General features: G+C 38.3%; 1 protein-coding gene and 1 long non-coding RNA gene across 2 annotated transcripts in view; one reads left to right on the top strand and one right to left on the bottom strand.

The window, feature by feature from the left end:
- LOC131995517 (uncharacterized) overlaps positions 1-12,140 on the bottom strand; it is a 289,133-nt gene that overhangs the window by 215,766 nt on the left and 61,227 nt on the right. Inside the window, exon 2 of the long non-coding RNA XR_009397473.1 lies at positions 9,372-9,483. This is a non-coding gene — a long non-coding RNA (uncharacterized LOC131995517). The remainder of the gene's footprint in view (positions 1-9,371; positions 9,484-12,140) is intronic.
- The window catches only part of LOC106092494 (laminin subunit gamma-1), a 58,713-nt gene continuing 55,414 nt past the window's right edge, over positions 8,842-12,140 (top strand). Inside the window, exon 1 of the mRNA XM_013259379.2 lies at positions 8,842-9,014. The gene's annotated coding sequence lies outside the window, so the exon portion shown is untranslated. The remainder of the gene's footprint in view (positions 9,015-12,140) is intronic.

Raw genomic sequence — 12,140 nt, 5'->3', positions numbered from 1 at the left:
CTCCTGGGGTTCGAATCCTGGCGAGGCCATCAGAAAAAAAAAGCGGTGGTTATCACCTCCCAATTTAGGCGACATTTGTGGGGTACTATGCCATGTCAAACTTCTCTCCAAAGAGGTGGCACACTGCGGCACGCCGTTCGGACTCGGCTATGAAAGGGAGGCCCCTTACCATTGAGCTTAAAATTTGAATCGGACTACACTCATTGATATGTGAGAAGTTTGCCCCTATTCCTTAGTGGAATGTTCAAGGGCAAAATTTGCATTTTTAAAAATAATCCTGGGCGTCTTCAACATTTCTATGAAAGTCATATTTTAGTTCACTAGCCTTTTTACAAAATTTATATTATCAGGCTAAAGACTGCACGAGACTGAAAACAACAACGTTTTTTTTTGTGCACATGAATGTTCGTTTATCAGAACACACTTTCATATCAGAATTCCTTTCCAACGAAGCATGGACCATGAAACAATTGTTTCATAGTCTTATCAGTGAAATCCATGATTAGAAAGCAAAAAAGATTGCCTAAAATCCCTTATAGTGGGATTAGAATAGAATGAGAATGAAGGTCCATTTCACGATAACCCTGACTAGGGGTTGACTTTCTCATACAAAATTGAATGAAAGAAATTAGAGTTGTATAGAGGGCAGTTTCTAAAACCGAAATAGTGCCAAGACCTTATCGCAATAGTATAAAGGCTTGAAGACGTAATCTGGGGTTTTGTGATTTGTGAGGGAAGCATAGTCGGCAATCGGTTTACGCTGATGACTCTTCTAAGCTTCTCAATGTATCTGTATATGCATGGAGTATGGGTAAATAAACAATTGATATTGGAGAGTTAATTAACTAAAGTGCCAATCGAAGGCAAACAACACAGTTTTTTTTGTTGATACGAGTATTTTGAACTTTTGTTCTTTTTTCAAAGAGCTTTGTATAGTTTAAATATTTATGTTTATCTTCAACGTAGAGAAAATGTCCCCGAGTACAACAATTTGTGTTTGGATTGGGAACAGCAACAATCTTTGTTGGCGACATAAACTTAAAATTCTACTTTGAAACAGCACTCTTCATGCTTGAACCGCTGCCCATAGTTTAGAAGTGCTTCGCAATGAATTCTTTGTAGTCGTTGGCTGCTTTTGTTAGTTTCCATGCTGTGAATCGATTTGTCCGTCTTTATTGCTAATGGCACATGCAAAACATTGTAGCGTTTATGATTGAAAATCATTTTTCTCAAAATGTTTTGTGAATGGATTCGTTTGTATTTGTAGCGAACTTAAAATATTATACTTGAGTGAAAAAAATATGTGGGTGAAGAGAGAATTCGGTATACCCTCCTGTATGGAAAAGTAAAGTCCTTACAAAATATGGTTTGGGGGATTGTAGTTGAGGACCCAAGCTTTCTATGGGACTGGGTTTTTGGTGAATTTTCAAATATATTTTAATTTTATACCCTCCACCATAGGATGCAAATGCAAATTTTGCCCATGAACATTCCACTAAGGAACAGGGGCAAACTTCTCACATATCAATGAGTGAAGTCCGATTCAACTTTAAGCTCAATGATAAGGGGCCTCCCTTTTATAGCCGAGTCCGATCGGCGTGCCGCAGTGCGACACCTCTTTGGAGAGAAGTTTTACATGGCAAAGTACCTCACAAATGTTTCGAACCCAGGCGTTCAGCGTCATACTAATTTCGTCATTCTGTTGGTAACACCTCGAAATATGCGTCTAAGACCCCAGAAAGGATATATATTCTTGACCGACGTGACATTTTAAGAGGAACTAGCCTTGTCCGTCTGTCCGTCCATCCGTCAGCCTGTCTGTTGAAAGCACGCTAACTTTTTAAGGAGTAAAGCTAGTCGCTTAAAATTTTGCTCAAACACTTCTTATTAGTGTAGGTCAGTTGGGATTGTGAATGGGTCAAACCGATCCATGTTTTGATATAGCTGCATATAAACCGATCTTGGGTCTTGACTTCTTGAGCTTCTAGAGGGCGCAATTCTCATCCGATTCGACTGAAATTTTGCACGTTATGTTTTGATATCACTTCCAACAACTGTGCTAAGTATGGTTCAAATCGGTTCATAACCTGGTATAGGTGCCATATAAACCAATCTGGGGTCTTAACTTCTTGAGCCTCTAGAGGGCGCAATTCTCGTCCAATGCGACTGAAATTTTGCACGTGATGTTTTGATATCACTTCCAACAACTGTCCATAACCTGATATAGCTGCCATATAAACCGATCTTGGGTCTTGTCTTCTTGAGCCGCTAGAGGGCGCAATTCTTATCCGATTTGGCTAAAATTTTGCATGAGGTGTTTTGATATGTCTTCCAAAAACTGTGCTTAGTTTGGCGCAAATCGATACATAAACTGACAAGCTCCCATGTAAACCGATCTAGGGTCCTGACTTCTTGAGCCTCTAGAGGGCGTTGTTATTATCCAATTTGGTTGAAATTCTGAACAACGACTTCTCCCATGATCTTCAATATATATGTGAAATATGCTCTGAATCGATCAATAGCTTGATACAGCTCCCATTTAAACCGATCTCCCAATTTTGCTTCTTGAGCCTCCACAAGGTACATTTTTCATCCGAATGACCTGAAATATGACACAATGTCTTCTACAATGTTTAGCATTCAATTCATTTATGGTCCGAATCGGACTACAACTTGATATAGCTCCAATAGCACAACAGTTCTTATTCATTATTCTTTGTTTGTCTTAAAAGAGATAACGCGCAAAGAACTCGGGGCCGAACTTGGCACGCTCTTACTTGTTACCATTCCTTTATTTCTTTTAGTGACTGTTATAGTTTCCCGAAGGCGGGTTACTGCCCCAGCGCACCAAACGCATGGGTTTTGGGGAATCGCACATGTATCCCTCGTTGTCTCGAGCCGCCTGCTCCAAGATCCGACTCTCGCCTTACGCAGAAATAAGCCGCCCTTAACCTGGGAACAGACACTGATGTTGGCCATTGGTTATTTAAAGGCGCCAATAACTCGCTATGTAATCTTGAATATCATTGGCACTAAGTATTTATTCAAGAGCCAAATAAAAGCGAAATCGATTTGGACTCCCTTTAGTAATTTTTCATTTGTGAAGCCATCTCAGACCCAATTTAACTCCCCGCTTCTAACCTTTTTTTGACTACATGTTACTTTTGCAAGCAATTTGGATCTAAGTGGACACTATTGTCGCTAGTTATTCCCTTGGTGGTCATTATCAACATTCATGTAGTGTACATAAACTTAAGGAAGCGATTATCAAGTAATTTGGGTTCTTATCGCATAACTAAGCCGTCATTTCGAGAGAGTCTTGAATATGAACTCATAAATATTTCACTTTCTGTTATGCCCATGTATTTTATAAAGAAATGTTTTATTTCAGAATTATGTATAGAGTGTAATCAGTTTTCATCTCTGAAAACATTGTAGTTGAAATTGGGTTCAAAGTAACTGAAAGGGTTACCAGACTAACAAAACGTTTGACAAAACAAGAGCAATTTTAATGAATCAAATAGAAAAGAAAACTTCATATTCTACCATTTGGGCGGCATACAGCTTTATCAATTTACCGTCCGATGAATATAATAAGCAAGGGTTTCAATGGATTCTAAGGAAATCGGGCAATAAATGCGCTATTAATGGGCTCAAGCTCTTATATTGGGCAATCGGTCTTTATGGAATGTAATGGTTGAGGAACCAAATGCAACTCATTGTTTCAATTTGCAGAAAAATTGCTAAATTATGCGTCTTCTATAAGCGGAAGATGTGAAATCGGGGAATCGCCCTATATGGCAGCTATTTGAACCATATTTGTAAAAAAGAAACAACTCTGGTTACACAGTAGTGGTGTAGGTTATTAATTTGTACAACCATTTGCATTTTATAAAAATCTGTTCAGCAGACAAACATTTAAAACCTCCTAAAGGGTGATTAACTCCAAAGTCTTCCAATTTGTTTTCCCTTTTTTTATGAATCAACTTTCTCCAAACACGTAAATGTACGCTTTATCCTAATAGATGTTCTAAATATGAATGGCAACCTTAGCCACATATCCCCCCACAACGCATAACGGATGAATGCGTAACGTACTACAATCAATACTTCGCAATGAAAGAAAGAAATCCCAACAAACTCAGAGCAACTTTTATCTACACACATGTTGTTATTCGGTCCTCTGTGAGATCATACAGGCCGGATGAAGTAAACTACAAAAACAAAAACAACATTTGTCCACGGACTAAATAAAAGCAAAAACAAAAACAAACAACAACAACAAATATTAACTGCAGACTTCAAGAAACCGAAACATGATCACATACTATAGCACTAAGGAAACCACACACAGGCACTACTCACTCACTCACCACTCTAAAATACTCATTCATGCTCACGCACACATTATCAGTTATTTTGGTGAGACATGCAGTCAACACACAGTGGGATGAACTTGACATGAATGAAAATTATTTTTATTTGGGTGGAGTTTGGTTCCGATTGCTAATTGGATTTTGAAGAAAATATGCACACGTACCTCGTGCTGAATTATGTTAAAATCGAACCGAAATTGTGGATTTTACAGCCTTAAACAGTAAGGAAAGGCAAATGTCGAGCGGTGCCGACTCTATAATACCCTACACCTAATTCCTAATTCAGAATCAATTTTGATGGACCCCCGTATCATATTTCGAGCAAATATCTTCAAACTGTAATAAATACAAATGACAACATTATAGCAAATCTGACGAACATATATATGGCAGCTATATCCAAATCTGAACCGATTTCTAGCAAACTACATAGATATTGTGGCAGTCGTCGGCGAAAGCTTTGTACAAAATTAGTCAATAAATGCGCTTGCAGTGACCATAAAAGTGAAAATCGGGCTATATATATATATATATATATAACGGCTATATCTAAATCTGAACCGATTTCTATGACATTCACCAGTAATGTCGAGAGTCTTTAGAAAATCTTTTCCGCCGAATTTCCAAAGAATCGGTTAACAAATGAGCTTTTTATTGCAATATTCCTCAAAATCGGACGAACATATACATGGGAGCTATATCTAAATCTGAACCGATTTCGAGCTAACTTTCTAAATATTGTAAAAGTTGTCGAGGAAAGCTTTGTACAATATTTTGAGGAGATTGGTCAATAAATGCGCTTGCAGTGACCATAGAAGTGAAAATCGGGCGATATATATATGAGACCTATATCTAAATCTGAACCAATTTCTATGAAATTCACCAGTAATGTCAAGAGTCATTAGAAAATCCTTCCTGTCAAATTTTGAGCGAATCAATTAACAAATGACCAGTTAATTGCATTATAACAGCAAATCGGACGAACATATATATGGAAGCTTAATCTAAATCTGAACCGATTTTTTCCAATTCCAATTGGCTTCGTCTCTAGGCCGAAAAACATGCCTGTACCTAATTTGAAGACGATCGGATGAAAACTGCGACCTGTACACAAATTAATATGGACAGACGGACATATCTAAATCGAATCAGAAAGTGATTCCGAGTCGATCGGTATACTCATCAACGGGTCTACCGCTCTTCCTTTTGGGTGTTACAAACAAACGCGCTTAGTTATAATACCCAATTCCACAGTAGTGGTTTGGGGTATAAATACGAACGCGGTGCTTCAAAATACGTTTATAAGATCGTCACAGGTGGCGAATCGTGAATTTAAGTGTATAAGCCCGAAACAAACCACTAATCGACCAAATCCAACGAAAACTGTTCGTAGAAAAAAGGCACTTTGGCAAATGGTCGTTTGTTTCTACGACAAAACTGGTGATGTGGTAATTTTCCCGCTTAAGCAAAGTAGGACGGTTAATTCTGAGTCGTGCATCACAATGTGATTGTCTTGTCTTGCCTTGGGGGAAATTCCAAAAACAAAAAAGAAAAGATGAATCATTTTTCACCATGAATGCGAGCTCTCACCCATGGGTTCAAACCAGCACCTTTTTTAGCGGACTAGCCGTCGAATTGATGGGTACAGTACAGCCTGATTTGGCACCCAATGGGTTGGCGGAAATATACATTTCATCAAGCGTATCTGAACAAAAGACCTATAACCAAATAATCATCATTGCCCTCGACGGACGTAGTAACCTTAATCTTTACCAAAGCTAACCATCATACCATAAATCCTTCCAACAACACTGTTGAAGACTCTTTTCTACTTTTCTGCTGATTTCGTTTATTTTAAGGCCAAACTCATCTTTATCATCATTCGCAACATCGTAACTACCTGAAGTCTTTTCTTTATTTCTTTAAATTCTAACAACTTTTCTATTTATTTTAAAACCTAACTCCAAACAGCTCATCAATATACGTATTAATCTACGTGGGCGTTCGCATTGCCCCTCTTGCCCCATATATGCTTACGAATACTCCAGCAGCTTGTGCGTCGCTACCCCCTGATGCAGAGCCCAAGCCTTGCTCATTAACTACACGCACTTTGTTTAAAGCGCAACAACAACAACATACATACGGGAGCCCAGAATAACCAGCACGCAGATAAAAATGTGCAATGATCGAACCATAGCTTGCCAGTTCAATGAGTATGTGGTCAATGACTCGAACATGTTGGAACCTACACCAAGTTCGATTGCACATGCATGTATATTGCATTGCACATACATGTATATTCGCCACATAAAACAGATGTTAGTTCAAGTAACATATAAAAGATATATATTTACATAGGCCATAAGATTTAAGGTTTCCAAACTTTTTTATACCCTCCACCATAGGATGGGGGTAAACTAATTTCGTCGTTCTGTTTGTAACACCTCGGAATATGCTTCTCAGACCCCATAAAGTATTGTATATATATTCTTGATCGTCATGTCATTTTAAGTCGATTCAGCCATGTCCGTCCGTCTGTCTGTTGAAAGCACGCTAACTTTCGAAGGAGTAAAGCTAGCAGCTAGAAATTTTGCACAAAATTTGGTTGGGATTGTAAATGGGCCAAATCGGTCTATTTTTTTATATAGCTGTCATTTAAACCGATCTTGGGTCTTGACTTCTTGAGCCTCTAGAGGGCGTAATTCTCGTCCGATTTCAACAAAGATTTCGAATCTGGCATACAAAATCAGATCGAAGTATAGGGGGTCACGCCACCTCTCAAAAATGCCATTAGATCCATTATGACTATACGATAATTGGCTGAACCGATTTTCTTAAAATTTTCATAGATTGTGTACGTTTGTCTGAAAGGAAACACAGGCTATATAATTTTTGGATATCGGTTGGAGGCGGATCCTCCCCCTTACCCCAAACACGTCACCCATATCTAAAAGTGGTCCGATGGGCACAATAAGGGTATCAAATGAAAAGACCAGAAAACGAATATGGTATTAAAATTTGGGTCCAAGAACTCAGCGGCCCCAATTTGAATTTGATATCTATTTTGAATTTGAATTTGATATCTATTTTCAGTGCAAAGTGTCGGTGACTGCCCTAGCCCCAAAATATCCTCCAAACGGTTCATATTTACCAGCCATATGGGTAATATGGGGCTCAAATAAAAGGGATTTGGAAGTACTGCACGAATTTAATATCCATATTTGAGTCGAAGTGTCGGTGGTGCCATCCCTCCCCTAATGAGAACATTACTCTCACTCATCAATGGGTGCTTTCCGATTCAATTTTAAACTCAATGAAATGGGATCTTTTTTTTTATAGCCGAGTCCGAAGGGCGTCCCACAGTGCGACACCTCTTTCGGGAACATTTTTCAAATGACCATGATTGGCATTGTACCTCGCAAATGTCACCAACTCTTTGTCCGATGTTCTCGCCAGGATTCGAACGCGTTCAGCGTCATAGGCTACAATGGCCCGAATTCCATATCCGCATTCAGGGCGAACTGTCCCCACCCTAAAAAGATATTAGAGAGTTAAAGAAGGCGCAGCGGAGCCCGGTCCCGGTTCGGCTAATAAGATTTCTTGAGTCTTTACAAGCTGCAATTTTTTTCCGATTTGGCTGAAATTTTGCATGCGGTGTTCTGTTGCGATTTACAACGACTGTGCCAAATACGATCCAAATCAGTATATATCCTGATATAGCTCCCATGTAAACCAATCTCTCGATCATCCTTGTTCGGTTCCTAGAAGCTTTAATTTTTGCTGGTTTGACAGAAGTTTGGTATTTAGAATAAAAGTTTGCCCTTCAACTAAATTTATTTTGTTTACATTTTAAGCAGAATCCATGGTGGTGGGTTCCTAAGATTCAGCCCCGCCGAACTTGATCTTGTTTAAATAAAAGGGAAGTTTCCTTACTATTTTTCAACACAATGACTTGATTCTATTCCCGCACATTAAGATAAAAATGTGCGATCAATTATTTTGGTAGCTAGAAAGTTCTGATCTGAAGGATCAATAACCATGGTTTGAAGTGTCTCAATGGGAGTGGAAAAAGTGCTTCGACAATAGGTTTGAGCGCATGCATGCTGGAGGATAGTTTTAATCATTTGAAACATAAAACCATTTTTGTTGATTTTCAACTTTGGCTAGAAATTTATATAGCAGCCCTCGTACTAGCCGCCATGCCTCTAGTCAAAGGTCAATGGTGCGTTTAATATCAATATCTACCAAGTCTGCATCCCTATATGTATTTGGCATACATATGCAGAGTAGCTTTGGTCATGTGAAAATAACTACTTCGGAATTTAAATTCCACCCACTGTGCACCAGTGATCGAAAGAGTTTTGAGAACTTCAAATACATTAGTGCGAGAGTATTAGTGAGTCAACAGTAAGATTACGACAAGCAATGTGAACGAAATGCGGAGCACATTGCTCACATCAGTTGAGCGTTGGACGTCCTCGTTAACGGTAGGCTGAATAGCGGATTCAAACGGGTTGTGTGGTAGTCGTCGGGTCGTTGTTGTCGTCGCCGCCGTCGTTATTCTCCTCAAGTACAAAAAGGAATACATAATAGTCAAATGAATAAAACACTGCCACACCAAGAATAACTAAGCAAAAAGTAAATATCGTAAAAATTTAGGTTGAAATGAAAAAAATAAAAACAAATTTTTCGAAAATTTCTTTGAAGTTGCCAAGTAGACCCAAAGAAAAGTGCAATAATCCTAAGAAAATTAAAACCAAAATCAAAATAAATAAAACTCAGCGAAAATCAATGATATCAAATGAAAATATGAAATAACACATGTTTTTTCCAAAGAAAACCCAAAAAATTATAAAAAGTAAAACGACAACAGTCATGGAAAATTGATATGTAAAAATAAAGGAATTAAAAATTGTATAAAAAAATGATTATTTCTAGTGAAACTCAGAAAAAAATCTTGGAAAATGTTGTATTTAAATGAAATTTTAAACTTACCATAGGCACTGCGGTCTGTCAGAGTGCTCTGCCATTCGATGAGTGGTGGTGGTGTTGGTGGTGGTCCCCCACCCTTTTCCTCTACATGATGCAAAGTGAAGTTGAAGAAAATCTGAAATATCCAAAAAAAAACGCAAGATATTGATGACAACATGCACACTTGACTTGGTTCAAAAGCATATAGACGTCTAAAGAAAATCATTCAAAATGAAAGAAACCTTTGAAGAGATAGCACCAAAAATATGTATCTCAAAGATTGTTTGTGTATCTTGTAACTTAAAAATGCATTTCGTTTTGCTCTAACTCGCCCAGCAACAACAGCAACAAGAGCCCATCCATTCACATTGCAACAACTTTGTGTTGGTCTCCATATGTTTGTGTGTCATTTTTAGTCTTAACTTAGTGAAGAGTAGGAGAGTGATAGTCAATGTTCGCGCTGTTGGTGTGTGACCAACACCAACAGCTATAGAAAAAAGTTATTCAAGACTCTTGAGTCGAGAGAAGTTATTTACCGCGTTCTACCTGCACGTCGTTGTAATCAAAATAAACAAAACAAATAAACCATAAGTGTGAGACAAGAAACTTCATAGCCTCAGACTCAGTGTTTACGTACTCAATTTATTTTTGTACCTGGGCTCAGAGAGAGAGAGAGAGTCAGTTGAAGAAATAGTCCCAACGAAAACATTGTAACGAAAATGGAATAAAAGAAAGATCAATAAAAACAAAACTGGATGCAAATAAACAAAATAACACAAAAAGAGTTTAATAAGCAAGACAATTACATGTTGAAAAATAGTGGTTTTCGTTTAAGTTCTGGTATAACCTGCATCAAGAATCACATAAATATATTTAAAAGTCAATAAAATAAAGTGTGATGTTTCGATTTTTATACCCTCCGCCATAAGATGGGGGGTATACTAATTTCGTCATTCTGTTTGTAACTACTCGAAATATTCGTCTGAGACCCCATAAAGTATATATATTCTTGATCGTCGTGACATTTTATGTCGATCTAGCCATGTCCGTCCGTCTGTCCGTCCGTCCGTCCGTCCATCTGTCTGTCGAAAGCACGCTAACTTCCGAAGGAGTAAAGCTAGCCACTTGAAATTTTGCACAAATACTTCTTATTAGTGTAGGTCGGTTGGTATTGTAAATGGGCAATATCGGTCCATGTTTTGATATAGCTGCCATATAAACCGATCTTGGGTATTGACTTCTTGAGCCTGTAGAGTGCGCAATTCTTATCCGATCAGAATGAAATTTTGCACGACGTGTTTTGTTATGATATCCAACAACTGTGCCAAGTATGGTTCAAATCGGTCCATAACCTGATATAGCTACCATATAAACCGATCTTGGGTCTTGACTTCTTGACCCTCTAGCGTACGCAATTCTTATCCGATCAGAATGAAATTTTGCACGACGTGTTTTGTTATGATATCCAACAACTGTGCCAAGTATGGTTCAAATCAGTCCATAACCTGATATAGCTACCATATAAACCGATCTTGGGTCTTGACTTCTTGACCCTCTAGAGGGCGCAATTCTTATCCGATTGGAATGGAATTTCGCACGACTTGTTTTGTTATGATACCCAACAACTGTGCCAAGTATGGTTCAAATCGGTCCATAACCTGATATAGCTACCATATAAACCGATCTTGGGTCTTGACTTCTTGACCCTCCAGAGGGCACAAATCTTATCCGATTTGAATGAATTTTTGCACGAAGTATTTCGTTATGATATCCAACAACTGTGCCAAGTATGGTTCAAATCGGTTCATAACCTGATAAAGCTGTCATATAAACAGATCTGGGGATTTGATTTCTTGACCTTCTAGAGGGCGCAATTCCTATCCGATTTGGCTGAAATTTTGCATGACGTATTTTATTTTTACTTTCAACAACTGTGTCAAATAAGGTTCAAATCGGTTCATAACCTGATATAGCTGCCATATAAACCGATCTGGGATCTTGACTTCTTGACCCCTAGAGGTCGCAATTATTATCCGATATGCCTGAAATTTTGTACGATGGATCCTCTCATGACCATCAACAAACGTGTTTATTATGCTCTGAATCGGTCTATAGCCCGATACAGATCCCATATAAATCGTTCTCTCTATTTTACTTCGTGAGCCCCAATTGGCGCAATTCTTATACGAATTGGCTGAAATTTTACACAGGTCTCCAACATATAATTTAATTTAATATCTTGATATCGTTTTAATAGCAGAGCAACTCTTTTTTCTTATATCCTTTTTTGCCTAAGAAGAGATGCCGAGAAAAGAACTCGACAAATGCGATCCATGGTGGAGGGTATATAAGATCGGGCCCGGCCGAACTTAGCACGCTTTTACTTGTTTTTTCAATATTGCCCTCAGTTGTGCTTCATTGATTGAGGATCGAATGGGAACAAGTAAAAGCGTGCTAAGTTCGGCCGGGCCGAATCTTATATACCCTCCACCATGGAACGCTTTTGTCGAGTTCTTTTGCCGGTGTCTCTTTTTAGCCAAACAAAGGAAAGGAAAGGATAAAAGAAAAGAATTGCTATGCTATTGCAGCTATATCATGTTATGGTGGTCAATTCGGACCATATTAGAATGAATGTTGGAGACCACAGTACAAGTCATTGTGTAAAATTTCTGCAAAATCGAAAAAGGATTTCACCCTTTAGGGGCTCCAAAAGTAAAATAGGAAGATCGTTTCAGAGGGGAGCTGCCTTATGTTATAGACCGATTTAGATCATATTTGACACCTATGTTGAAG

This window comes from Stomoxys calcitrans, chromosome 1 (assembly GCF_963082655.1).
Source record: "Stomoxys calcitrans chromosome 1, idStoCalc2.1, whole genome shotgun sequence".
Taxonomy (NCBI): Eukaryota; Metazoa; Arthropoda; class Insecta; order Diptera; family Muscidae; genus Stomoxys; species Stomoxys calcitrans.
The sequence above is the reverse complement of the archived record's forward strand: the minus strand, read 5'-3'. Positions and strand labels throughout refer to the sequence as shown.